The sequence below is a fragment of the Mustela lutreola genome, chromosome 2 (assembly GCF_030435805.1).
Source record: "Mustela lutreola isolate mMusLut2 chromosome 2, mMusLut2.pri, whole genome shotgun sequence".
Taxonomy (NCBI): domain Eukaryota; kingdom Metazoa; phylum Chordata; class Mammalia; order Carnivora; family Mustelidae; genus Mustela; species Mustela lutreola.
The window spans coordinates 131485794-131499570 of NC_081291.1; the positions used below are offsets into that span (position 1 = coordinate 131485794).

General features: G+C 38.6%; 1 protein-coding gene across 1 annotated transcript in view; it reads right to left on the reverse strand.

Annotated features, from left to right (window-relative positions):
* Nucleotides 1–8505: 8505 nt before the first annotated feature.
* The window catches only part of LOC131825591 (EGF-like and EMI domain-containing protein 1), a gene marked incomplete at its 5' end in the record, with an annotated part of 304549 nt that continues 299277 nt past the window's right edge, over nucleotides 8506–13777 (reverse strand). Inside the window, 1 exon segment of the mRNA XM_059165052.1 lies at nucleotides 8506–8694.

The window sequence follows — 13777 nt, forward strand, 5'->3', positions numbered from 1 at the left end:
TTAGAAATGATATTTTCCTGTTTATTTGCATGTCTAATAATTATTTTACTGAATCCAGACTTTGTGAATTTTCTATTGTTGCTGGTTGGATTATATTGTATTCCTATAAATAGTGTTGGATTTTATTTTGGTGTACAGTTAAATTACTTGGAATCAGCTGGGTCATTCTGAGAGTTGCTTTTAGATTTTGCTGGAATGGAAGTGGAGGAGGCTTTGCTCTAGGGCTAAGTTAGCACCACTCTCAATACGTGGCCTTTCTGGGGATTCATCTCTATTATTATAATGTAATGACTTTCCATTCTGGCTGCTGGGAAGGCACATTACTATCAGACTGGTGTGAGCATTAGGAATTGTTCTCTCTACTCTTTTTTGGTGGCTCTTTCTCTGAATTTAGATCATTTTCTCCCAACCTACACTGATTAGTACTCAGCCAAAAGTTGAAGGTTGCCTCTGCAGATACTTGGAGCTCTCTCTCTGTGGGGCTCCCTGAAGCTCCCTTCTTTCTGTCATTCCAGCCTTAAATTCTAGATGCCTTGGCCTTCTGGAACTGTTTTCTCTGTTTCCTGAACTGAGAGAGACTATAAGGTATTTTTCGGATTTTCCCCCCATTTGTATCCTGGAAACTGCCTCTAGGCATAGGCTGGTATGACTGCAGGGTTCACTTTTTTTCCCTTTTCTCAGAGATTATAGTCCTGTGGTTTTTCAATATCTGAATAATGTATATATTTTCTCCCTGATTTTTTCATTGTTTAAAATGGGAGGGTAAATCTGGGTTTGTTGTTCTGTTTTGGCTACAAGTATAACTCAATATACATTTTTTTATGATGGAAAATTAAATTTTCAAAAGTAGATACTCATCTACAAAATGAATTAACCCAGGCACGACGCTTAACTGATGGAAAACTTAGTTTCCTTGCACATCAAGAATTAATAACAAGGTTCCCCTACTTGGTGAGTGGATTATAATTAGGATCCAAATGTGACCGACCGAGGAAGTTCTCTGTAAACCGCAGAGCTCTATGCAAATGACAATGTTGAGGGCTGCGCTAGGGACAGGGTGATGGGAATGTTGATTGCTTCAATTCCATAACTATTCAAGTAATAAAACTGAGTTTTAAGAGGATTTTACTTCAAAAAAATCCTGTGGGTAATAGTAACATATACTCTGGGTCTTGTATGTAAGCAAACACCCTTACCCCAGCTGGTTTTAAGCAAGGAGAGAATATATTTGCTCACTTAGTGAAGGCAAAGTGGTGCGCCAAGCCCAGCCAACTACAGAGTTCCAGGGCTGTCAGTGTTCTCCTTCCCTCTTATGTCTCTGGCTCTCTTGCCTCTGCTGCTCTGCTTCCTTCGTAGACTTTCTCCAGGTGGCAAAAAGATGGTTGTTGACAATTCTACCTCCTATTCCAACAGTTTGGCAAAATGAGTAGACAGAATGAGTCTTTCAACAATTGCTCTGGCAGAAAATTTCTGAGTCTTTTTGGGTGATTTTCCTCTTTCTGAACCAATCATTGTGACCAGGAAAAAGTGATATTCAAATTGGCAAGATCTCTGAAATCAGGGACATTTTATTAAACACTGGGGATTCAAAGCTCAATAGAATACGATCTGTGATCTTTTGTTAATAAAGTATTTACAGGGTATGATGAGTCACAAAGGAAGTTATGATTAGTTCTATTCAGTAACCAGAAAGAAGACCACAGTGTTTTCTGTTTTGGTACTTTCTTTAGTATCTTTGCTTATGCTGTGCTACTTTGCCATATGGATTAATAAGAAAACAGGCAACAGGTAAACAAGCAAGATTTGACCCTCCCCCCCAAAAAAATCTTTACAGCAACAGAAAAAAACTCAAAATAACAACACTCCATAAATTACATGACTAGAAGGGAAAAGCAAAGGTAGCATTGGCCCATCTATCTTCTCTCTTCAAATGTAACAGACTTAACTGTTGCTTTTTGAACACTTGCTGACATTATTTTTGTTTGTGCTATTTTCCCCGTACTATTCAGTTAACTACTTGAAAGCAGGAAAAGATTGTGTCTTTATATATATATATATATACACATTTATATTTATATTGGCATTCTCATAAGCCTTGACATAGTGCCTCATCCATATTAGGAGCTCAATGAATTATTTGTTGAATGAATGAATGAGTGGAAAGCTTATTGCATAAGGTATGTGAGGGATCATCCTAAGTGCTTTACATGTATTTACCCCTGGTATCCTCCCAGCAATCCTGTAAGATAGATTTTATTTATTCCTTATTTTACCGATGAGGAAATTAATATCCAGAGAGGTTGTTACTTGAGAACTAGTAGGTAAGAATGGATTTCATACCCAGGCAACCTGGTTTCAGACTGGTCTAGCTGCTGTCTTATTTCTTAAAAATAATCTTATCAAAATATTTTATTAAAGAATAGGAAACAAAAAAGAAAAAAGAACTTGTACATTTGAACAGCAACAGCAACTGGTCACCTGTGAAGGAACAGGAAGATTACACTTTGCTTCAAAATTGTCAAAGCACAAGGGTGTTATCCATTAACTGGATGAGTCAAATGATGATGCAAGGAAAAACTTAATGGTGAGCTAAAGCAGTCATCCGAATGGTTGTTAGTGTTGCAAAAAGCCTGAGAAATGATTCCCTTTTGTTCTTAGGTAGGCATGTAGAAATAAACAAAATCAAATGACAGTTTGTTTCAACTCTTGGTGATGCAAAGAAACCACATTCTGGGTTCAGTAGACAGCAAATTATTTGACTCATACAATAAAGCTTAATAAACCTGGTTATCGTAGAGGAAACTCCAGGCTTTAACAATAATGGCAAAAAGAACACCACTAGCAGCATCAGGTAAGCAAGGGACCACCATTAGAGCAGCCCAGGACTCTGGCTTGCACCATATTTGGAATTATTTTTTATTGTTTATCTCTTTGATCTGTGATTATTGCTTTGATCTTAACTTCTGTGTCTCAATAACTTGGGTCAAATCTAGTAAGGAATCCCGGAGGACTCCAGGAAAAATTATAATTTGAATAGTTTCTCTATGCTACTTCTCTAATCTCTTTTTCTTTGAGGATTGTCTTAGTATACTCTTGATTCTAAGTCACAAAACCCATACTTAAACTAGTTTAAACAATAATAAAATAATTTTACTCATGTTAGAGGAAGTTTAGAGGTAGGGCAGTCTTTTGAACTATCACCTCACAATGTTATCAGAGATCTAGTTTGTTTTTAGCTCTTTGCTCGGAGAGCCACGATGTCAGTCAGCTTCTCAGACGGATTCTCTCGGTCACAGAATGGCTGCCCATAGCAATTGCCATCCTTGAGTCTGGCTGCCTGTGACAACATCTTGAGAAATAAAAAGAACATATTGTGTGGAAATAATGACTATAGCCACAAAGGCCTTGGTTCAGTAACGAAAACAATTATAGTTAAATTCATGATTGCAGATACCCAACTAAAAACTTTAGTGAAGAAGCTTCTGATGCAAGATTTTAGAAAATACAAAGCACTGGATCAGGCATTAGCCTTTGCCTGGGGATACAATATTAGGACATGGGGAGAATGAGGAGTGATAATAGAAGGGGGAGTGGGAGTGGGGAGAGATGATATTAGGAAAAATTGACAAACCTATTGCCATAAAACTTAAATATATCTATAGTTAATCTGTGTTTAGTTATAAAAAACATTTCCATCTGTTTTGAGTGAATGGGTAGAGTTTTCCTGTTATATTCAAGGTTCATTTTAAAGTAATCTTCTACATAGTGATCTGAGTCACTGAGACATTAATTAGAATGTTGTTCAGTTTGCTGCAGAGAATTGTGTTTGTTCCCTTAACGTCGTAAACACTTTGTTATTTGAGGTTAATTTTGCTCACCAGGCTTGTGACGCATAAACGATGACCACACTGCTCAGAACGACAAATCAGTAGGTCAGGGTTGAACATTTTCTTACTGAGTCGGGAACACATTTTGAAAGCATTTCTCCTCGTGTAATGGAATGCACAACAATTAAAATAAGTGACTCTAACATTTGTTTAAAAACACAATGCAAAATCTTTTTTCCATACCTAGAAATCTTCAGCACATCTCTTCTCATGCATCATTAGCTATAAGCACACAGGCGCACGCCTACCACACAATTTGAGTGGTATGAGATAAAAAATTGTTTTACCTATCTGATGTCCTCTTTGGTTTCCAAAATCTGGGACTGAATGAGCTTGCTTTTACCTCTTAGAGTTGTGTTAAATGATAGAGATCGTGTAAGAAACGATGGTTGCGACATTCAAGGGCCTCACCATCTATTTCAGAAATAGAAGACGAACTGATAAAATTGTTAAACTGTGAATAATTAATCCCACGTTCTGTGCTGGAGATTTTGAATGCCACAGGCCATGACATTCCAATAAAGGTGTGGAGCTCCGAGCAATCTAGTGTCTCATGGTCTTTGAAACTCTCCACTCCAGGAGTTTCAATAAAGGCCCGAAATGGAAATAACTAATCATGTGTATGTGACATTAGGACCTGGATTCACAAATAAACAAAGGGACTTTTAAAATTGTGTGTTGTATGTTTAACCAGCGTTAGCAGAAAATAGCGACGACTAGACTAAAATCTAAACAGTGGAGGGAGACATTCTGTCAACTCGTTCTAAAGATACTTACTGTTTTTCAGTGAGAATTATGGGTTTTATAAAATAAATATTATAAAATATATAAAATCTAAATGTGAAATACATAAAAATATTTGATATTCTGAATTTTTTAAAATTTTATTTAGTTATTTGAGAGAGAGGTAGAGAGAGAGTGAGAGAGCGAGCACAAGCAAGGGTAGAGGAAGAAGCAGGCTCCCTGCTTAGCAGGGTGCACCAAGGGGGGCTCAATCCCGGGACACTGGGATCATGACCTGAGCCAAAGGCAAAAACGCTTAACTGACTGAGCCACCCAGGCACCCTGATATTCCAAATTCTTTATAATTTGATTCTATATCAGTTAATGTATGTGATATCATTTTTTTAGGAAATAAAATTCATACTTCTAGAAGGGAAAAATCCGTTAGCTAGGAGTCATATACAAACTGTCAATCAATGATATCAGCTGCTCTTCTGGATCAATAAGAAATGGAACACATCCTCCTTGCTCTCAGAAGTTGATAATCTAATGAGGGACAAAACAATGAGTCATTTGATCTCACAGGAGAGCAGTAAAAAATAAGCAAATCACATGTTTATGTGAAAAATTTTACGAATTCCAACTTTTTTTTTTAAGTATAAAGTGATTCTGCCATGATTTGTTTTACTTGCCTAATTATGGACATAGGCTACAGCAGGATATCCTTGAGCCTGGGGAGTATTTGATTTAATAGTTATTTTCTAGTATTTATTTCCTCTCCTGAGTCTAAAAATTAATCCCACACCTAGGAGTTAGGGGAACTTTAGAAGGCTTTCTATTGAAACTTCAGAGAAAATTCTTTATTTCATATGCACTTCTCTCAGGATCCTCTTTGCTCAATCCTTGCTCCTACCCTGAGCAAAGGTCAAATATAACTAATGTAAACTTTTCATTAAGGTTTATCCTGTCTTTGACATTTAATTTATTTTTTTTTTTTAAAGATTTGTTTATTTGAGAGAGAGAGAAAGTGGTGGGAGGGGTAGGTAGGGGCAGAGAGAGTCCCAAACAGGCTTCATGCTGAGCACAGGGCCTCACCTGGAACTCGATCTGCACCAGCCTGCGATCAGGACCTGAACGGAAACCAAGAGTGAGGCTCTTAACCAACTGTACCACCTAGGGCCTCCTCTCTTTGACATTTTAATTGTTGCTGTGAAGAGGTCTTGCAAGGCCTACAAAGTGTATCTACCCCGGACCTGCTACGGTCCCCCTGAAATTTTGAGTTGGTTTATAAACCAAAGGAAAGGAGAAAAGGAGAAATTAGGGAAGTAAGCAAGCATGAATCGGGCAAGTGCTCTGAAAGGTGAAAGGGTCTGTTTTTGTTCTATATTGTTTTTAAGAGGAGGGAAGGAGAAGAAAGTCATTGCATCTCCTGCCCAGATCCCGCAAAGGGCCAGAGCTCACGGTGACAGTAAGGACTTTGAGGGCTCCAGCCGGGGCTCTAGCCACTGTGAAATATGTTTTATCAATCCCTATGTTTGTTTGATATATAAAACGAATTTAATAAACTTAAGACCCATATAAAAATAAAATATGATTTATCATTCAGAAGAATTTGCTGACCCAGGACGCACTGCATTACCTTAGGAACATACCCTAAACCACAGCATTTCTCTAATGGTGCCTTTTAAAAATTCCTGACCTCCCACCACTTCTGCTCTCACAGATTTTTCCCGTTTTAGCAGTCCTCTCATCCCATCAAACAGCTTTCAGTGACATTATTTATTTGGGTAAAAATAACAGGAATGGAGATGAGGGACTCATCAATTCCAACTTAGACAGAAAAACTGACTGAAATTATCTGGCTGTGGAGTTACTTTCTTTTTCACTTCATAAAACATCCCAAACATTCATCATATATCAACTTTCTGAGTGCATTTCAATGTGACCACCGTGTTTGTCAGTTCGAAGAACTTGCAGGGCCCTGTCTCTGTCTGAAGCTACTGACGGTGCCTTTGTTTTTGCTCCTGGTCCTCGGGCTCACGATGGAGCTGCCCATTTCTCAGGTCAGAGCCCCAGGAAAGAACTGCTCAGAGGGAACAGAGTGGTGGGTTTGGGATACAGTGGAAGTGTACTTCCAGACAGATCTGAGCACCTTCCAAGGAGAAATCTGTACAAGGTAGGCAACTGGACAGAATGGGAAAAGCACTGGTCTGGGACTGACTTCACTGTCCTGAGCACGCACTTAGTGTTTCGGACTCTCCATCCCTTCCCCTTATTAAAAGCAACAGGGATAACACACAAGCCATAATTCCCACCCTGTTTACCTTGCTGACATTGTACGGTGATCGCATTTCATCGTGTATGGCAAAATCTTTTTAAACTCTTAAGGATGTCACAAATCACCAGCTCTTATTAACATAGATGCCCCGACACTGGTGAACGGTTTGCCCTGGGACCTGGGCTGTAGAGGTAGCTTCACTGAGTTCAGTTACATGGATCTCTTCCTCCCCCACTCTACCTTACCACCGGCCACCTGCAAAGGCAGCATATGAGGTCTGCGTGTATCTATGAGAAGAAGGCTGTTACCTTCTTGAAAACAAAAACCCATCTGTTAACATTCCTTTCATCTGTGGAGTTGACTGGGATAGTTCAGCTCCTGGTGGTGTGAAAAGAGTCAACACAAGGTGTTTCTCTTGGAGGAAAAGGATCAAGACATCTGTGTATGACGCACTAAGGTAGTCATTGGCAACCTCCCTTCCATTTCCGGGTTGGCTCATTGTTTACCTAATTGCCAGTAATAATATTTCATTGTGTAAAGAATGTTGGCACCCGGGGCCCAGGTTGCAGTTTATTGATGGCTCGGAGTTTATGAATTGATGCCCTCAGCAGGTTGCTGCCCTGATGAATGGCAATTACTGTGGCTCCCACAGAGGCAATTGTAGTCAGAGCATTTACTCCTTTCAAATAATTGCCCCTGAGAAGTTGAACAGGTAATTGTAACATCTGAAAACCATGCTTTTGGCTCCGAATCAAAGAGTATTAATCTCCATAACAGAGGTGTTTTGGAATGACCCAAAAGAGTTGTTAAAGAATGGTCTCCAGAGTGTTTAATTTTAAGATGAATTGGAGAAACCTTAGCAAGACCTCCCCCCCTTCCTAGCGAAAATTAAAATGTTGTAAAGACACCCAGATTGTCGTTAGAGGTGCCCACCTTTTTGAAGTTGTGATGTTCCCTGGTGATTGGTTGATTTTAGACTTTATGCCTACCATTACCCCTCCTTAAAATTCTTTAAAGCACCTTGCTCCAGTCAGGCTAACCTACCCATTAACCCCTGAAATGTCGTGTTCATTCTCACCCTAGTATATTTGTTCATAGTACTCTTTAATGCCATTTAATAAGTATGCACAATAAAACAAATGGCAAAAGGTAAAATTATTTGAAATACCATTTAATTGAATACTATGATTTAGGAGGATTTAGTTAATTAGTAAAGGCCCGTCAGTACAGAGTGCTAAAATCTTGAAATCACGCATATCTCTTCTATAGAATCCAAAGATTATCTTCTACTCCAGTTGTTTCATTAGAACTTCTACTCCATTTATTTTGGTGCCATGGGAGAAAAGGGAAATAGCCACATAAAATAGTTTATTTGTTTAAACTTCAATTTTGGGGAACTAGTACACACATTGGGAAAGAAATATAAAGATACTAATCCATGGTGTTTTGGGAGGGGCGTGGGGAGAAAAGAGTATCTAAGAAGAATGTAAGTATAGAGTCATACCGACAGCTTTGAAACCATTGTGTGGAATAAAGGTAGAAATCTTTGGGAGATGACACTGGAGGAAAGGAAAGAAATAAGAAAAAGGAAAAAAAAAAATCCAAAATATACAAGGGTGTAGAAAAATCTTAAACTAGTTTTTAATTCTGGAATACTTGATGTTTAAACATTTATTCTTCTCAAAATTTTGGCAGTAAATCCAGCGTGGCGAAAGCAGCCAGGTATCTCTCCTTTAAGGCAATCTGCCCATCATTATTCGAAGTGCCAGGGGTTTAAAAAGTGTCTTCGCACCATCATATTTCAGCCTGGAAAGTAATGCCAAAAGGAATGGTTAGAAGACTTCAGACGAAATTATGAGTTGGTTCAGAAACATGCAACAATTAGAATAAAAGCTATAAAAAAGTGATTAAGAGAGTAAATACAGGATAAAATTATGAACATGAGTAAACTCAAATACGAAGTAATTCTTCATAGGGGTGCCCACCTTTTTGAAGGTGCATGTACAACTAGAAGGATCTAAAGGATACCAAAATAAAGATACACTTATCCATGCAACCTTAGACATAAATTTCCTTAATCTTGATTTACCTTAAGGCTTCAGTACTCAAGGGTTTCCATCTTATATAATCATGACCTTGTTCTGCTAATTAGATTATTGGAACTGAGAGTTTTATAGGCTCATAGAACTAGACATGAATTTTAGAGACCATGTATTCCAGACGCCTGCCTTGAGGTAGATAAATATCTGAACAAAGGATGACAAATTGGTTTTAACTTAGAAACTAATTCCAATCCATTTGTGGTTGACTGGCTAGAGCAATGCATTGATGTGAATTCTGAGGCTGAGTTTAGCTCCAACTGAAGGAGTACCGAGTCTGATTGATAATGTAAGGTCTACACTGCTTAGGTCCGAATAAGTGTCTAGACACATATTGGGATGGAGGCTGGCTTTACTGCCATGCCTTTGTCCTTCACAGAGTAAACCAAGAAGGAACAAAGAAAGGTAGCAGACAGTATAGATAGTAGGTATTCTGGGGCATAATCACTTAGTACAGAAATATTTAACCTGCATTTTTGTTTACCAAAATTGTCATTGACATATTAGGGGATTTTACAATTGGCTTCTATATCTGGACGGAATCTACAAGGTTTCATGCCATAAGCTCCTTGACTTTCATTCCTTACGGTTTGGGAGTCCAAAACCAAGGGGCAGTGCAGAGAGTAAGAGACATGTTCTTCTCGTGAATGATGTGCGATGTCAATGGCTATTCTTGACCACATGCTCTTGTCATTCAGGCGACTACAGTCACCTTAGGTTCATAATTTTTTCCATAGCTAACTCAACTTAATGCTTGGTTAAACCATGCAACCACCAATGGTGATTACAGTCATTTATCCTAACTGCGAACTGTTTACACCTCATGATCACACAGCATAAGAATTATTCATATTACTGATGTGTCCAGTTCATTTTGTGGTATGCTTGATATGATCATGATGATGATCTCTATTGTTTCCAGCCCCTTTTTCATAGAGGCTCATCTCTTTGGCATGATCTTCTGCCACAACTTAAAGCAATCAAAGGACGTTGAGGTGTGCCATTGAGTCTACTGACCCAATTCTCATTCTCTTCTAGTCGCCGGTTCATTCTTCTCTGTGTCCTCTCTCTGTTCTCTTCCTTCACCTTCACTCTAATACTTCTGTTCATAAATTCAGCAAACATTAAGTGATATTTACCTTTAGCCAGTTTAAGTACTAGACACTGCAGCAATCATGTTTTTACACTTTCTTTCGGTTCTTCACAGTATTCCAAAGAATTTGGCATTACTATTCCTAATGTATGATTGAGGAAATTGAGAATCAGAGATGTCAAGTAATTTATTCAGTATTTCACAGTGAGGGAATACCCAGTTTGGGACTGGAGTTTAGCAATCCTTTTCCCTGTGATCCTCTTTCACTTACAAATCACTGCTAAATATTATGATATCTATAGTATCACATAAGACATTGTCCAAACTTGTATGGAACTCAAAAATTAGAAAATTATCTAGTTCATTATCTCCTTGTTGCATGTCCTATATCTACCCAATCATGGATCTCCATCTTGTTCCTCATTATCAGCTCCAAGAGCTTGGTCCTGCCTTTAACACCTCATCATGGCTGGGATAAAAGTCTCTTCCCGAATACACTAAACTGTGTTGTAACAGTCTTTCTCATATGTGATCTGTATGCAGATTTTTTTTCTGATCCAAAACCTAGAGTGCTATTTCACCTGGTTTGTCAGGAATCACTTAGGTGGGTATACTGGCAACTATGTAACTTATCACGTGTATTACTGATTTCTTTATATCACAGCCATTCATTTGGTAAGTAATTCTTTTTTTTAAATTTTTTAAAATTTTTTTTAATAATTTTTTTAAAGATTTTATTTATTTATTTGACAGAGAGAGATCACAAGTAGGTAGAGAGGCAAGCAGAGAGAGAGAGAGAGGGAAGCAGGCTCCCTGCTGAGCAGAGAGCCCGATATGGGATTCGATCCCAGGACCCTGAGATCATGACCTGAGCGGAAGGCAGAGGCTTAACCCACTGAGCCACCCAGGTGCCCTTGGTAAGTAATTCTTGAGTATGTAGCTCTTATTAGGCTCTGTCAAAGATATGAAGTAGAAACATTTTTGGTAAATATGGTCTTGAAGAAAAGAGAGGACCTTACTAGACACCAAAAGCTGCAATGCAGAATAAATCATAGGCCTGCACTAAGTAAGAAAGTTGGAAAATCAGAGTTGAAGAAAGAAAGCAACTGAATCAATCAGAAATCATGAAGGAAGAAGTCTGAAGCAGAACTGGAGGGAATATGTTTCTGGCTTGTGGAAATGATAGAGGAGGCTGAGAATACGTGGTAAAGACATAGCTATTGAGACACCTGGGTGGCTCAGCGGGTTAAGTAGCTGCCCTTGGTTCAGGTCATGACCCCAGTGTCCTGGGATCGAGTCCCACATCGGACTCATTGCTCAGCAGGGAGCCTGCTTCTCCCTCTGCCTGCTTCTCTGTCTGCCTGTGCACTCTCTCTCTGTCTAACAAATAAATAAAATCTTAAAAAAAAAACCAGACACAGCTATTGGAGCTGGGGGGTGTTGTTGGGGAAGCCATACAAGCCATGTGCTTAGAGTTGCTGGGGCATAGAGTACCTTCTGCTTAGACCACTGAGCCATGCTGGGTGGAGGCCAGTGTTGTTCTTTGGCTTTTGAACACTCTTCATCTACCAAACGCAGCTTGTTTAGTTTTTGGAGTTCCCTCAAAAACTCTCTCTCTCTTTCTCTCTATTTTATTTTACTATCTTTTAAAGATTTTATTTATTTATTTGACAGAGAGAGACACAGCGAGAGAGGGAACATAAGCAGGGGGAGCAGAGGAGGGAGAGGCAGGCTTCCTGTCCAGCAGGGAGCGGATGTTGCCAGGTTCCATCCATCTCAGCACCTTGGGATCACGATCAGAGTTGAAGGCAGATGCTAAACCAACCGAGCCACCCAGGCACCCCTCTCTCTCTGTTAAACCATACCTGAAGTCTTTTCCTTATGCTGAAGAGTTTGATTCTATTTGGTCTCATTCATGTTGGTATCACTTCTATGTGCCAACTGTCTTCCCAATGCCAATAGGCTCTTCAAGGTAGAAATGCATTCTTTCTAATCTCACATAAAACAGAGCCTAGGGCTGTGCACGCAGCAGGCAGTCAGTAAACATTGGATGATTTATTGGTTCTTTAGTTATGAATAAATGAAACTGTCCACAGGCAATGTGGTTAAAAAACGTTAAATGAATGTTTCAGATTTATCTCAAATTGCTAGCTATGGAAAAAACTAAACATCAATTTAATAAAGGAGATGAACTTCCCTAAAAAAAATTCTTGGTACACCCTATTTCAGTTAGAGATATTTCTCCAATCAAAAACACTCATGTTGGACACTTATTGTGGTGTATGTATTTGGCTTTGAAGATCTATCTTAAGAAAATAGGAAGGGTGCCTGGGTGGGCTCAGTGGGTTAAACCTCCGCCTTCGGCTCAGGTCATGTTCTCAGGGTCCTGGGATCGAGTCCCACATTGGGCTCTCTGCTTGGCAGGGAGCCTGCTTCCTCCTCTGTCTCTCTGCCTGCCTCTCTGCCTACTTGTGATCTTTCTCTGTCAAATAAATTAATAAAATCTTAAAAAAAAAAGAATAGGAAAAAAACCTCAGTCATTTCAGTTTTAAAGCAACATTTTCGATTTTATGCTGAAATGATTCATACTTCATTACCTACTTAGACTGAGTAATATGCTTTCTAACCAGAATTATTTCCATAAATATAAAGAAGTCTATTTTGTCTTTCCCCATTGAAATTCAACTTCATTTATTAGTGCAGAATTATCACCAGATTAAAATTTAGAATCTAAAACTACTGGTAATTTACACACATTCTTCTGTTGAAATCTGCCTATGGGATCACCTTGGCAGAATTAAACTCACTCAGTTTAAAGAATAATTTATGTGAGAAGTGTCAGAAAAGATGAGAACCCAAATTATATAGATGCAACATGAACACAGAGTGTCTGAGCTGACCGAGCAACTGAAAAGTTTCATGAGTCCTGTTACCTTAAATGAAGAACACTGCGTTCTTTCTCTGATTTATACTTGGCCTGATATCGATTGTTGCTGCCTCCTGACTAAGAATGTGTGTAACTCGCCCAGAGAATAATTACCTCTGCTCCCCAACCTAGCCATCTGCTAAATCTTCTCTCATGTGAGAGAAAGTTTTACAAACTACATATTTAGTTTTCAGTTTTTCCTACTGTTATTTATAGTTTCATGCATATTTTCTGTCCTCCCAATTCAGCTGTGACTTCTCTTATGGCAAAAGCCAGCATTTTTCTTTGTATGCCTATTTGCTCTGTCACAGTGTTTTGAACAAGGTTTATTAGTTTTTGTAGAAAACAGTAGAGGATAAAATATAACAACTTAACATATCTTCTAAAATGTATTTCTAATAAAAGTGATAAACTTTTTTTTTTTTAACTACTAACTAAGTCAAATATCTCAAACCATTACTTATCTAGAAATGGGGCCCAGGACAAGATCAAGCTATAGTACAATGGCACAGAGTCTAGATCATACGAAAACTGCCTGCTACAGAACACACACTGTTCAGTTGTTGAAAATATACATCCAGCTGTTGGATGTATGCCCAGATCAAAAATGCTCAATGAGTTGGGAATTACTTGTTGTGGTTGAAGAACACTGCCTTTGGTTAAATAAGTCAGGTTTTATCTTTTGAGAATTCTGCACTTATAGTCTAAATTTTTTGGTAGAGTGCTGTTCCCATGGTGTAACCACATGGATCAGATTAGAAGTGTGATACC